Raw genomic sequence first — 15,123 nt, 5'->3', positions numbered from 1 at the left:
GTTTTTTCACTAGTGCTAGACTTCTAATGGAATAGAATTTGCATTCATCCTTTTAAGGTTCTGTTAAAAATAAGGTTCAAGTCTTTTTAGATTAATTTTCTCCCACCAATACGTTGCGTCCTCTAATACCAACTTATTACATTAACTCATTTGACTACAGGGATAATATATTTGGGGACAATCTACTTTTGTAAGCATGCAAACATTTTATCATTTTCAGAAATAGATATGTACTGATCATATCAGATGATACATTAAATGCACTCTGCAGTGCGCAGCAGTTGGCATTTCCTTTTCAATATGCCCAGCCCAGTACAATTCTGAAATTTCTGTAGCCCTTATTCCTGAGTGAATATATACCTTTTGCCAGAGCATGTCATATCAATGCTCAGATGGGGCTGTCTCGGGTCTATATCACATCATCGAACTTGTATAAGTTTGAACGATGTAATATCGAACCCAAAAGCCAAAACCGCTCAATAACGAACACACAGAACAGAGATTTTTTTCTCTGGGAAAAAAATCGCTGTTCCCTAATTAAAAAAAAAAAAAAAACATAAACCTTAAACTACAACTAGACACCCCTACTTTAATATACGAACTCCGAGATCGCATCACATTGGAGGAAATAGCAAAGCTCAAAAATGGCCCAACAATTTTTTTCCCTGGGGAAAAAGAATCAATTGTGCCATGGCATCGCTATTTTTGCATTTCGGACTTTTGAGTTCGATGTTACATCGTTCAAACTTATACAAGTTCGATGATTTGATACAGACCCGGTTGTCTCACCCCTTCCATCCCCAGTTTGACTCCATGTGCTAAGAAAGAACAACTTAAAAGGAATAATTAAACAAGACCACAAACGTGCTTACCTGACACACTTGGAGAGAAAAAAAAAATCATCTACCATTGCTGGATGGATAGTGCAAGCAAAGTGGTAGGGCTATAAATAGGTGATGGGCCAACACTTTTGAGGGGTTACAGTCTCACATATCAACTGATAAGGTAAGGATATATATCTGATTTAAAAGATCCTTACCAGCAGTTCACTGGCGAGAATTATCTCAATGAGTACAAATTAAACCTCACTGTGAGCAGAGCCAAAGAGAAATTAAAAATATATGGATTCTGAAGACCTAAGACCTGAAGCACCAACGTCCCCAAAGGAGGCTTTAGAAAGAGAAGATTTCTGCTCACAGAAACTACCATCAAAAGTTACTCACTCACTCTGCCATTATGCACTGCTACTGATTAGGCTAGGTAATAGTCTCAAATTGTATGCTACCCGGAAAGTTAGTACTCTTTTTTTTTTTTTTAAGAAAACCACTTGACGCTGAAATTGTATATTAAATGCAGAGATTCCTACTCCACTCAGGAACACGGCTGTGACTGCTCTATACTTATGTGCCCTGTTATTGCTTCTTACATTCAATTGGAAATTAAATGAAAAACAAAACACATTTAAACATGTATACCATGAAACAACATGGCTTACTGCATAATGGCCTATCTCAAGAACCAGTAAATAGTGATGGACTTTAGAAGAAACCACCACCACAATGGATATTCCTGAATACTACAAATGTCAGTCTTCAGAAATTATGGAATCATCCATGGAAGAGCAAATCATCTGTACTAAATTATATCAGGTCATCAGACACAGCAAGATAGCACACATTATCCCCCCCCCCCCAAAAGCAACAAACTGTCAAAAGGAGAAATGCTTCTCTCTTGTAGCTCTTTCACACTAAAGTAGTCACACGTACTTCAAAGTGGAATGTGAATATGTGAAAGAGAGTCTATTTTCCTTCCTACAATATGAACTTGAGATATGAAAAGTATGTGCAGAAGGTTTAATAGAAAGAGGTTAACGACCTGGCTGCTTTGTTTGATGGAAGCACTGTGAAAGAAGAGTTTAAAGAAATCTATACTTTTCTTCAGCACAACCTAGGACACATTCTGTGTACAAAACAGCTTAGCACTCTAAAACAGATACAATCATTATCAGCCCCCATTTCTATTTGGGGTTGGAGTGTCATATCAACTGTCACAACCTCTCTCAATTCAGAGTCACTCTCTTAGCTTTTTCGACAGTCATGACTGGCTATTGTACATTTACCCCGATGCAATCCACCCATCTTTTGGTTAGACATCTTTGTTTCCTCTTGTCATCCTCCTCTGTCATCATCTTTACAAAACTGTCTTCTGCTTTCATGCATCTGCGACTGAACCACCAAATCTGTTCTTGAACTTCTTTGAAACTGAGGCTACTCTTGCTTCTGTTCTGATGTTCTCATTTTGTGGTCTATCTCACAGTGTGTATCCCTACTAAATATCTCAGTCACCTCCTCTCCATCACCAAGCTTACTCGGCCACGCTGCCTTCACTGTCCAGGTTTCTGTATCATACAATGCAATGGTCACACCACTACTTTATATACCTTACTTTTCAGCTTCTCTGGCATTCTTCTGACACACACTAACCCTGGCAGTTTGTACCAGTTGGCTGCAACACCTCTTATTCTAGCTTTGACACTCTCATTTAGACTTCCCTTCTCATCAACTACAATTTCCAGATACCTGAAGCTGTTAACCTGGTTCACTATTTCCCCTTCTATCACAATTTTCAAGCTTCTTCTGATTACTCCAATTTACTGTCATAATTATCCCCTTGTCAGTACTCAATTTCTTCCCATTTGCCTTCAGTTTCCCCAAAGTTCCTGTTCTGGGTCTGCTTGTGTGCCGCATTATCAACTTTGCTGACCTGTCACATCATTCTCATTTGCTAATATAATCTCATCACCAGTATGAACAGGAGTGGCTCAGAGATAAACCCTGTTGCATATCTGCTCCACTGGAAAGGCGCAGAGTCTACAAACACTATTTATAAACAAGTTACTGAGTTATTGTACAGAGCTTACATCAATTCTATCATTTGTTAGACTTTAAACAACTGCAGTACTGGCCAAATCAATTTTCTTGGGACCATGTCATATGCTTTCTTCAAGTCTAGGAATGTCCAGTTTGACTCTTCTCCGCTCTAATTTCTCCACTATCTGTTTCAATGCAAATATTAGTTCAGTTATACTGCATCCTGACCTTGCTCATCTTGAAACTTATTTTCTACTAATCTGCATTTTCTTTGGTCAATGACTCCATTCGGCACTTTCATGCCATCAGAAGTCAGTTCTCATTTAACTTACCAAAAATCTTGATTATATCTACAATGACCTCATCTCAGTCTGCTGTTTTCCCTGAATCTATTTTCTTTACAGCTCCTTGTACTTCCTCTAGATCGAGTTCATGATAGCCATGTAAGTTGTGCATCTGGCATTACAGCTTCTGTGGGCTCCTTTGTTTTATTGAGAAAATTACTCCTTCCAACCCAGCTGCCTTTAATTTCCTCCTGACAGGTAATCAGATTAATGATATCACTTACAAAATGTGACTGTTGACTATCGTATTTTTCTTTCAGTCTGTTTGCCTTGCAACCTGATAGTTCTTTCTGCTGAGTTACTTTCCAGCAGCTGCTGGGAAGGAGAGACCTTCAAAAGCTAGTTGTCTAAGCTGCTGGTTAAAATAAGGCAGAGATATCTACCAGTAGAGAGAAGACAGTCTTTTAGCTAAGACCACCATGAATGAAATCTAGAGCTAGCTAAACTTCTGGCTGTTATCTGTGTCATCCTTGCATTCTGGGAATGACAAATTCATCTGCAAAAGTATGGCATTTGATCTGATGAAACCTGTCAATCTGTAAAGTTGCTCTTCCAAAAGAACTGACACTAACCTTGAAAGAGTGCTTTTTACACGAATGAAAATGACCCACTTTGTTTTGTTACAATCAAGGCTACATGCATAGAAAAATAACACTATTAATGTTTGAATTTATTCATGTTATATGAAATGCTGAATCCATGTACAAGCTAATAGCAATTTCGTACATTAACAGGGAAAGTAAATATTTTTTTCTGATTTAATGCTAAAAAGCACAAGGTGTATACTTTCTGTATTTTATTTAGTTCATTAACACAGCCAAAACAATAGGCATCGAGAGAGAACAGTAAGCAACTCATGCACATCTACTCCTCCTACAGCTTCTAATGAAAACTTTAATACTACCATATGGGAGTTCAAGTACAATCTCAGCTAACACATACACAGTTGTCCCTCCATTTACCATAATTGCGGATGTCTGAGTAGATAAATGCTGTAGTACTAATTCCTGGGTCTATCTGCCATGTAGAGGCCTGGGGCTGGCCAGAATACCACAGTCCTTTCACCATCTCCCAGACAGCAGACACCCGTATGGACCAACATCCAGATGCCGACGTATAAAAATGGGTGTCAGCCAGCACCGTCTTCAGGTTTTTCTTGGCAAGAGTAAGGAGTCCGATTGTCCTGAGGAATAGTACAACCTTCCCAAATGTCTGAGCATAGGTCAAGGACCCTGATAATGGGAAGAAGGAAGGATTGAGGGGATGATGAGTGGAAGGCGAGTCCCACATCAACCCAAAAAAAAAGAAGCAAGAAAAAAGATAGGGGAAGGAAGGTGAGAAAGAGTACTGCAATACTGATCTACTTGAACAACTATAATTATGGTAGTTGGAGACACAGCTGTATTATGTCATCACAGTCAAGTTTTCCAGTGCTGATTCTTGGGAAGACTCCCAGTAGTTTTAAGAGGGTGGCTGGACAGAAACATTAGCTGGGCGCAACAGCCTCTGCAAGATGGCAGAGGTGAACCCAGTGCTCGTCTATGAAATGGACCCAAGACAATAATGTTTACTGAAGGTGTGAACCAATGACCAAGCACAGCCTCAAGAATGGCTTACATGGGTACTCCTTTAAGAAAGCAGTAGTGTTGGATTTGTGTCTTGTGGCATGAGCCCTGACTTTACAAGGATGTTGTTCACCATGGTGAGAATAACAAAAGGCGATGCAGTTGGCAATCCATTTGGAAATGGCTTGTTTTGTCACTGGTTTACCCTCTGCAAACACCATCAGCAGCTGGTCTGTCCTGTTAGAAATGCTGGTTCTGTGTAAGTAATACCTCAGCTGTCTGTGTACCTCTAATGCTTAATTTACAGACAATTCTGAAACCACCTCAAGCGTAAAAGAGGATTTGGTTTTAACAGTGACCCTGTACCCATGAAAGATTAGGAACGGCTCCCCTCCATATGAGAGCTTGGAGCTCAGAGACATGCCTGGTTGAAGTGAGAGCCAGAAGCAGACTGGCTTTGTATGTCAAAAGCTTGACAGGGAGCTGATGCTGCCAGTTCATATGGTGGCATAGTGAGTTTTAGATGAATGAAATTTTTAAGTTTCAGTGAAAATATTTCTTTCTAGGTGGCCTGAGGTGAATAATCCCCCTTGAGAAACTGTTTCATGTATGAATGAGAATAAAGAAAGCATTCAAGCCACAGTGTAGGGATAACCAAACAAAAGACGTTCCTTGCCATGTTTAACATATTTTATTTTATGACACTAATAAAATAAAATACATTTTAAACTACCACATACAATAAAGTAAATTATGTTTTAAATACTGCAGGTAACATCTTTCATTTGGTTATCCCTGCACTGTGGCATGGATTCTGTCCTAGGAGGTACTGTTTGGTGTACTGTTTTTTTATCACCTCCGGTTTTGACCCCATGATTTTTACAATAAAAGAGAAGAGCCCAAGAGGCTTTTGAGATGGTTGAGGCATGAGCTTTGAAGCTAGTAAAGAGAAGTCTTGCATGAATAGGGAGGAGAGGTAATTCAAGGATCTGAGATACGTCAAGATTGTGAAGATAGAATATCTTTGGAATTTCACCACAAAGAAAACGTTTTCCATTTAGCTAAACAAGGCTTTCAAGTATTTGGCCTTCTGGCCCCTTTCACAATGAATAAGACATCCTTTGAATAAGGTAAAGATGATGGAGTCAACGTCCAGTCCTTTGAGATGTGAGCTTGAGAGTTGTCAGACTGGATGTATTACAGACTCTCTGTTCTGGTTGAGAAGGTCCATGATCAGTGGTAGAGTTTAGGTCTTCCCCCCAATGACAGTCAGAAGAAGGGAGAACCCATGTTGCCTGGGCCAGAAAAGAGTATTGAGGATAATTTTGGGCTTGTCTTACTCCGGCTTTAGTAGTACTTTGGGAATAAGGGGTATCAGCAAGAAGGCATATGTGATCAGGTCTGTCCAACTGAAGGAGCAGAACCTGCTCGTAAGTTTGTTCTCTGCAGAGACAAACAGATCCATGACTCAGACCCCCCACACACATACTGATGAATGAGATCCAAAAAGATTTCCCTTTTTAATATCTGCTCATTGGGATCTAGGAGGGTTAAGCTCCAGAAGTCTGCCAGTTGATTTTCCTAACACATAATGCATTATGCTATGGGTGTAACCCTAATTTGCTGTGCCAATAGACAAACATTCACAGTCAGTTTGCATAGTGAGTAAGGCTGTATTCTTCCATGCTTGTTTACTTACCACATTACTGTGGTAAGCATCTATCTGAATTTGAAGAGTTCTTCGTGACAGTTTGCCTCTGAAGGCCTTCACAGCCAAAACTACCGGTATAATTTCTTTCTGATGGATATGCTGCATGCCCTGCTGCTTGTCCCATGACCTCTGCACTCTGAAATGTCCTAAGTGAGTCCCAAGCTCCTGTTGGAGCGGTCTGTTAAAATGGTTTATACCTCTTCTGGCAGAGTAAAATAAGCCCCTGGACTGGTGCGGACAATCTCTTCCCACCATAGGATATCCATTTTTAGGCATGGTAATAGTGGGATAACATTTTATAAGGGCTGTAAATGTTGCACCCAAGTATTTTTTAGGAAGCACTGCAACTTTCTCATGTAAATTTGTCAATGGGATCATGTTAAGCACTGTAACTCAGGGACCTGAGGAAACCCCCTTGCTGAGATGGTGTGTTTGGTTTGCAGGTCACAGAAGTATTTAAAAAGAAAACTGATTTTGCCCTGTGGAAGGAAAGCTTTTTGATACACATAATCTATAACTTCTCCTAGGAAGGTAATTCTTGTGCTTGGTTGCAGTTGTGACTTCTGGTGACTGAGTGTAAGGTCCACCTGCTGAAAGCAATCCATGGTGAATTGCAGGGCTCTCTGAAATTCTAGGGAAGACATTGCCTTAATCAGACAGTCGTCATCCAGGTAAGAATATATATGGACTCCAAGTGCCCTGCAGAAGGAAATAACTGGGGCCAGACATCTGATGAAAAAATTAGTGCAGTAGATATGTCAAAGGGTGAGGCACAAAACTGGTAATGTAATCCCCCTTGCCTGAAAATGTAAGTACCTACTGTGTTCCTGGGCCAAAGGAACATGAAGGAAGGTATCCTTTGAATGCATAATCACTGTACATGTCTCTTGAAAGGAAATGGAAGTAGCTTTAGCAAGGTTAACATCCTGAATTTTGGGAAATGAAAATTTGTTTAATATCTTTATTAAATAATCACTTAAGACATAAGCAAACATACATTCTCAGACAAGAAAACAAACCATTTTAACATTTTCCTATTTAAATATAACCTTAAACCTCACTCCTCCTCAGCATTATTATGCATGTATTGTTCCCACAATTTCCAATTACTTCTATGTAATTTGTTCCTTCTCCTTTCTAAAAATCCCTCATAGTTATTTTATCTCTTTTATAATAATGAATGCCTCAAATACATTTAATTTCCATTTTATATATATATATATATATAAAACAGTATGAATTTGTTTATACATTTGATTCTTTATATAGTGGATATAAAAAGTTTACACACCCCTATTAAAATGCCAAGTTTTTATGATATAAAAAATGAGACCACAATAAATCCTTTCAAAACTTTTTCCACCTTTAATGTGACCTATAACCTGTACAATTCAATTGAGAAACAAATTTGTTAGGGAAAAAAATATAAAAAATAAAAAACGTACAGCAAGCTGGTTGCATAAGTATGCACACCCTTAAACTAATATTTTGTTGAGGTACCTTTTGATTTAATTACAACATTCAGTCTTCTTGGGTAGGAGTCTATCAGCATGGCACATCTTGACTTGGCAATATTTGCCCACTTATTCTTGCAAAAGCACCTCAAATCTGTCAGATTGCAGCATCTCTTGTGCACAGCCTTCTTCAAGTCACCCCACAGATTTTCTATGGGATTTAGGTCTGGGCTCTGGCTGGGCCATTTCAAAACTTAAATTTTCCTCTGGTGATGCCATTTTTTTGTTGATTTGGATGTATGCTTGGGGACATTGTCTTGTTGAAAGGTGAAATTCCTCTGCAGCTTTCTAACAGATGCCTGAAGGTTTTGGGGCAAAAGTGACTCGTATTTGGAATTGTTCATAATTCTCTCCACCTTGACTAAAGCCCCAGTTCCAGCTGAAGAAAAGCAACCCCAAAGCATGATACTGTAACTACCATGCTTCACCATGCGGATGGTGTTATTTTGGTGATGTGAAGTGTTGTTTTTGCGCCAAACGTACTTTTTGGAATTGTGGCCAAAAAGTTCAACATTGGTCTCATCAGACCATAACACATTTTCCCACATGCTTTTGAGAGACTTGATATGTTGTTTTGCAAATTTTAGCCAGGCCTGGATGTTTTTCTGTGTAAGAAAAAGTTTCCATCTTGCAACCCTACCCCATCGCCAAAAACCATAAGAAAATTCAATATAAGAAACAACCACACTGGAAGCTGCTGAAATTTAATGTCTTCTGGTACATCGGCTACACAAGCCTTCAAAGGAATAAAATTCACAACATTCAGCGGTACCTTTTATAACAACATTAATTAAATTAATCAATTAACTGTTTCTTAAAAAATTAAAGAACCCCATAGCCCAGACATATAGAGAATACGGGAGATTGTTGTCACATGTAGTACACAACCAGTACCTGCCAGAAATTCTTGCAGCTCCTTCAGTGTTGCTGTAGGTCTCTTAGCAACCTCTCTGACCAGTTTTCATCTGGTCTTTTCATCAAGTTTGGAGGGACATCCAGTTCTTTGCAACATCACTGTTGTCCCAGATTTTCTACACTTTTTGATGACTGTCTTCACTGTGTTCCCATGGTATATCCAATGCTGTGGAAATTTTTTTGTACACTTCTCCTGACTGATACCTTTCAACAATGAGATCCCTTTGATGCTTTGTAAGCTCTCTGCGAACCATGGCTTTTGCTGCAGCAAGCAACTGAGTAAATGTCAGGAACATCCTACTAGGACAGCTGAACTTTATTTGGGGTTAATCAGAGTCTCTTTAATTGATGCCAGGTGTATACCCAAGAAGACAGAATGCTGTAATTAAATCAAAAGGTGCTTCAACAAAGTATTTGCTTAAGGGTGTGCACACTGCTAGCAGCTTACTGTACATTTTTTATTGTTTATATTTTTCCCCCCAACAGATTTGTTTGTTTTTCAATTTGATTGTATAGGTTATAGGTCACATTAAAGGTGGGAAAAGTTTTGAAATAATTTACTGTGGTCTCATTTTTTTATATCACAAAAACCTGGCATTTTAACAAGGGTGTGTAAACTTTTTATATCCACTGTTAAGTTTTTATTGTATTCATAACATTTATGCCGCTTGAGATTTTTTATAATACTTTTTCAAACAATACATTAGGTTCATTCATTTATTATTTCAAAATGACAGTATTAAAAGAATGGTTTTATTTCGCTACCTTTTTAAGTAAGATTTCCCTTTAAGCAAGTGATTTTTTAATTATTTTACTTGATTCAATTATCTTATTAACACACTGCTAAATAAATATGCACTGGTGATTGTGATTTTATTCTAAAGAAGTCTTGTGTTTTACTACAGATAAAAAGCTGCTTGCAAATTAAAAGCTTAATCTATTTAACTGCTAATGGTCTGGTTTATTGATTATAAGAGCTTCCTTTCTTGAGTTGTTTTTTTCCACTTGTATTTAAGTGGAATTTTTTTGTTTCTAGTCTTTTGACCTTACAAGATCCAAACATAGGGAAAGTTTTAAAATATGAGGAGAAAAATTCCAAGATGACTTCCCTGCTTAGATTAGCATAAGCATATTGGTGTCAAGCGGGAATGGAAATCAAACCAGGAGTAGATAAACAATCCGGCAGCAACTGAATGTGCCAAAAACAACAAAAGAAAGAATAAAAAGAGAAGGATCAGATGAGAAGGCAAGAAATGTGGAAAATGCATAAATATAGTTAAGTTGCAAGTACAGAAAACTCATGGAGCAACCTCATGACTATCAGGACAGAACACAGGAATAGTTAAAGATAGTTGAATTTAAACCAGTGGATGAAAGGTTAATATTGGGAGCCCAGGATAGTGGACCACTGGTTTACAAAGTCCACTGAACATGTGGGAGAAACAGACCAATGCGGGTGATTTCCTCATACAATTTGACCTAAATTACTAATTACTAATTATTTAATTTTTTTTAATTCTGTAGTAACTTATTTTAATTATTCTTTTCTTTTAAAATTCTTTAATCATTGTTCGATTTTCGGCTGAGTTGCCTTATGTGCAGAGTCTGCATGTCATCTCTACGTTTGTGTGCGTCTCCTCCAGGTGCTCCAGTTTCCTCCCACATTACAAAGACATGCATCTGGAACATTTCTCAAAGGGCCTCTGTTGAAACTAGGCTCTGTTCCAGTTGGAATTTCCCAGTAAACAAATGTTAAATAAATAAACTGTAGATGAAAATGGATTCCTTATAAGAGTATGCCATTAACCACTTGCTAAAGCACAGGTATCTTGCAAAGTGTAGTAAATGCTATGTACATAGAACAATAACATCTGATAATACTGGAGACTTGTATTCCTCATGTCAAAAGATGGACTATTTGCTTATTACTAGCACCAATAAATCTAGACATGCTGATGAAGATTGCACTTCTGCAATTTACACAGCTTAGAAAACCATTGTTACAAATACTGCAATGTACACAGCTTACAAACCCACTGTTACAAATATTAATGATTAGAATGATAAGATAAATATTAGGCAAAGTGTAAACTGAACACATTTAGAAAAGGAAGTATCCACTGTCAGTAAAATTTACTCACCCTTACTAAACATATTTCCAATGATAACTTTGTAATTCAGGCCACGTATTCAGCAATCTGAGGATTCAGAGAATGTAAAAGAATACAAAAAAGAAAGACGTTCACAACAAATAACTAGGAAGACACAGAAATTGTTTAATGTCTATAATACAAACAGCATATATACTAAAAAGGACTCTTCTTTATCGTGTAACACACAGAAGACAGGGAATGTAAACATTGTTCAATCAGAAAACGTTCTGTTTACAGAAAATGGCATTTCGCAAACAGATGGGGGGGGGGATGCAAGAGACTAAAACGAAGAAATCAAAACTGAACTTGGAAGGGTTGAAGGACATTACCACAGGAAAAAGTAGAAAGCCCAAGGTTGATAACATCGCTCAAGCTGTGAAAGAGCAAACACAGCTGCATGAGAATCGCACGCATACAAATTATATCCGCAATGAAAAGACTGAGACTGATAAGAATAATGGTGATAAAGATCATTCCTTTGTAACAGCTGATACAGCAAACATTACACAATTAGACGATGGAGATTCTCCAGATCTGGTCAGAAATTATATACTAGTAATTGGAGATTCAATTAATCTGGAGAGAGGCTAATAAACATCAAATAATGTTATGCTTGCTGGAAGCAAAAAATAGGATGTGAGTAGGGCCTTAGAATGCCTTAATGTAAGGATGTATTGAGCTGTTTTTATTCATGTTGGTATAAAGGATTTCATCTTCAAGGACTCTCTGACTAGTTAGTATGGAAATTACAGTCCTCTGAGCATAACTTGTAGAGGTGTTAGGTTATATTTTTTCACAAATCACATATAGAAGGTAGAGTTCAAGTGTGAAAAAAAAGATTTTTTGAATAAATACCTGCATAAAAAATGGCCCATTAAAAAAAAATAGAAATGTGTAGTGTGTGTCATACCTATGAGCTATCGCTGCCATTGTGGGTTGGAGTTTCATAGCAAAAAGTTTCATCGCTGTGTAATGTATTGTGTGAGCCGGTGGTATGTTTTGAGAGGTTCCCCCCCTTTTCTTCACTGTTCTAGGTTCGTGGAATTGGTATATATAATTTTTTGGGGGAGGGGGGCTTGCCCTCACACCAGGGGATGCAGAGGATCTTTATGGTTTTTCGTCTCACTGTTTTTCAGTATATAATTTGTGATGAATGGTGAGCTGAAAGACAGTGCTTCACATTCACTTAGTTAAACTTTAGCATATCCAAGCCTAAAAAGTGCATTTAGCCAAGATGGCATGCACCTGTCAAGACAAGGGTGGAGCATCTTTGCAGCAGATATATTGCAGTATCTGACTAACACAAGACAAGATTTTTTTGCCAGGTCAGAAATTTAACAGTTTCACAGACAGTAACATTTGCTATAACTGTGCTGGTCGTTAATACTATGAGCATAAGAAAGCCTTTTTTTTTTTTCTTTTTTTAATTGTAAAATTTGCTACATTCCCACAAGGCTGACATTATTACTGTTTGTGAAACACGGTTAAAGAACAATGACTAGAAACTAGTTCTGTCAGGGTGTAAATGTTTTTTGTTGTAACAGAGTCTACAAAAATAAATAAAATAAGTGGAGGTGTTATGATAGCGACTAAAGATTTTATGAGACCTGTGATTACTGTATGTTAGGTGATAAGACTAATACTGTAGATTGTATGAATGTGCCAATGAAGACAACTATGGAACAGGTAAAAATTGCAGTGTAGAGACCACCAAAGTCAAATAATTATGACCTAGATGAATTCATATTTCTTGCCTGAAACACAGGAGAGGAAAAAGTGGTGGGTACTTAAATTTATCAGGAACAGACTGCAATAATATTGATTTAGCAACATTAACAGGGAAAATTTTCACCATGTATCTTAAGGAACAGCAATTACTTCAGATTGTTTAAAAAAAGAAAACTAGCAGGGAACTGTGCATACTGGACACTATTTCACTTCCTAAGGAAATGACTATTGCTTCATGTGAAGTTTTGCAGCCAGTGATCATGGAATTACGAAGGTTAAACTACTGATAGATAATTCTGCCAAAATAAAATCTAAACCAATGCACAGAAGATTAATAAAGTATGTGTAAGATGAACTTACCAGAACAGCAGATGTCTGAAAGATTACTACTGCAGTACCCTTAGCTATATGGGTTATATCCTGCCTAGGGTATAATAGTTGACTAGCTTCCAAAGTTTCAGGGCACCTTTCACACACCCAAGCTATCTAGTAGATTGAGCTGAGCTGACTTAAGACAAGTTTTAGCAATAAGCCCTACAGGGCTTTCCTGCTAGCATGGATAGGGAAATCTGAGCCCTGAATGGACAATGGCTGGGAAAAAAAATAAATGTCTACACCCTGGCATAAAAAAAACAAAAAAAAAAAAAACAAGGGGGATGGAAGGAGCAGTAATCCCTTAAACACCTCCTGTTATAGTAAGTTCAACTTACCCAACTGTACTATGTTTCTGTTGCAGTAGCCTTAGCTATAGGAGTAAATTACCATAGTTACGATATTTGGGATGTGGAAGAAAGGTCCAGGAGCCCCTGGAGAATGGTCCTAGCAAAGCTTGATCTAGTCCTAGTGAAGGAAACATGTTGACAGTGCTTTGCAAATGTACAAAGAGCCAAGTAGCAGTTTCTAGAATACTTACAGAATCCAGACCTTTCCAAAAAGCCGTAGATGAAGCCAAGGATTTTCTAACACAAAATTAAAAACCCAAGGAGTGGCCACCAGTTTTCAAGGTGACCTCTTCTGCAAAACAGCCTTTCAAGAACATTTTGACCTGAGACTACATTTAAAGAGGAGGATCTATGAGCAGACATGCTGTAATGGCCAATAAATGAACCCTGACAGAGGAATGAGAAAGGCCACAGTATAGTAACTTACACAAATGTTGCAAAACCAGAGAACAAGTAGCCCTGAATGGGTGCTGGTTATGTTGCTGACACCAACAAGAAAACCTCTTACTTTTGCTAACATAGGATTTTCAAGCAGCAGGTTTTATTGCCTCCATTAGTACAGGTTGCATGTCCGCAGAAAACAGGTGCCTAAAATGAACAGAGAACCTATTTTCCAAGCAGTCATTTGAAGATGACTGATGCCAGGGTGTATCAAACACACCTGGCCTAGTGTGAGTAGAGGCAGTCTGCGAGGAAGCTAGTGGTCATTTCCCCTGGCCATTTCCAAAAGAAGGGAGAAACATGGTTGCCTGGGTCAGAAGGGGGTCACCACAATGATCTTGGAGTTTTCCTTCTCGATTTTCAGAAGTACCCTGGATATTAACAGAAAGGCATACAGAAACATTCCTGTCCAAAGAAAAGACAACTGTCATCCAAATCTTCTTGCATGGAGTCCTGGAACAGAATTTTGCCAGTTAACTGCTTGGAGAGGAGGAAAAGAGGTTTACTTGAGGAACTTCCTCCAGATGGGTCAAATCTTGTAAGACCCCCGAACTAGTTTCCATTTGTGAGAGTCTGCCCTGGCCCTACTCAGCTTGTCTGCCATGCAATTTTGCTTTGACAGATTGTAGAATACCTGGCGAGTGAGACTGTGCTATAAAACTATATCCCAAGCTAACATGGCTAGTCTGCAAAGGAGGTACACAACTTGGCTCCCTCTTGCTTGTTGATGCACCACATGACTGTGGTATTGTCTGCCACCATTTGAAGAGGTCCCAGAGACCAAAGATGGTTCGGAGAGTTGAGTGCCTTGATCAGGGCAAACTCTCCTTGATATTTATGTGCTTCTGACTGTCCTTGGTGCCCCATACCCCCTGCACTTTTATCGCTACAGAAATTGCTTCTGAAGTAAAGTTTTGTGACGACTGCTTTGGAGCAGGGAGGAAGAAGAAGAGACCTGGATTTAAGGATATCTGTTGTGTCCACCAAAATATTTTTCTTCTGACAAAGCTCAGCACTGGAATCTGAAAAGATAAAGGGTGCTGACGTTAGGACCAAAGAGAGTTCAGATACCACTGTATCTTTCTCATGTGGAGTCTTGCTGCAGGTATCATGAGAATCATAGATGCCATGAGATCCAAAATACTGAAGGATTCCTGCGC

General features: G+C 38.4%; 1 protein-coding gene across 1 annotated transcript in view; it reads right to left on the bottom strand.

The window, feature by feature from the left end:
* Nucleotides 1-15,123, bottom strand: part of PATJ (PATJ crumbs cell polarity complex component) — a gene marked incomplete in the record, with an annotated part of 2,990,875 nt that overhangs the window by 2,394,190 nt on the left and 581,562 nt on the right.

This window comes from Protopterus annectens, chromosome 10.part0, assembly GCF_019279795.1.
Source record: "Protopterus annectens isolate FY-2018-M chromosome 10.part0, PAN1.0, whole genome shotgun sequence".
NCBI lineage: Eukaryota > Metazoa > Chordata > Ceratodontiformes > Protopteridae > Protopterus > Protopterus annectens.
Note: the sequence above shows the minus strand (reverse complement) of the source record. Positions and strands in the feature narration are given on the sequence as shown.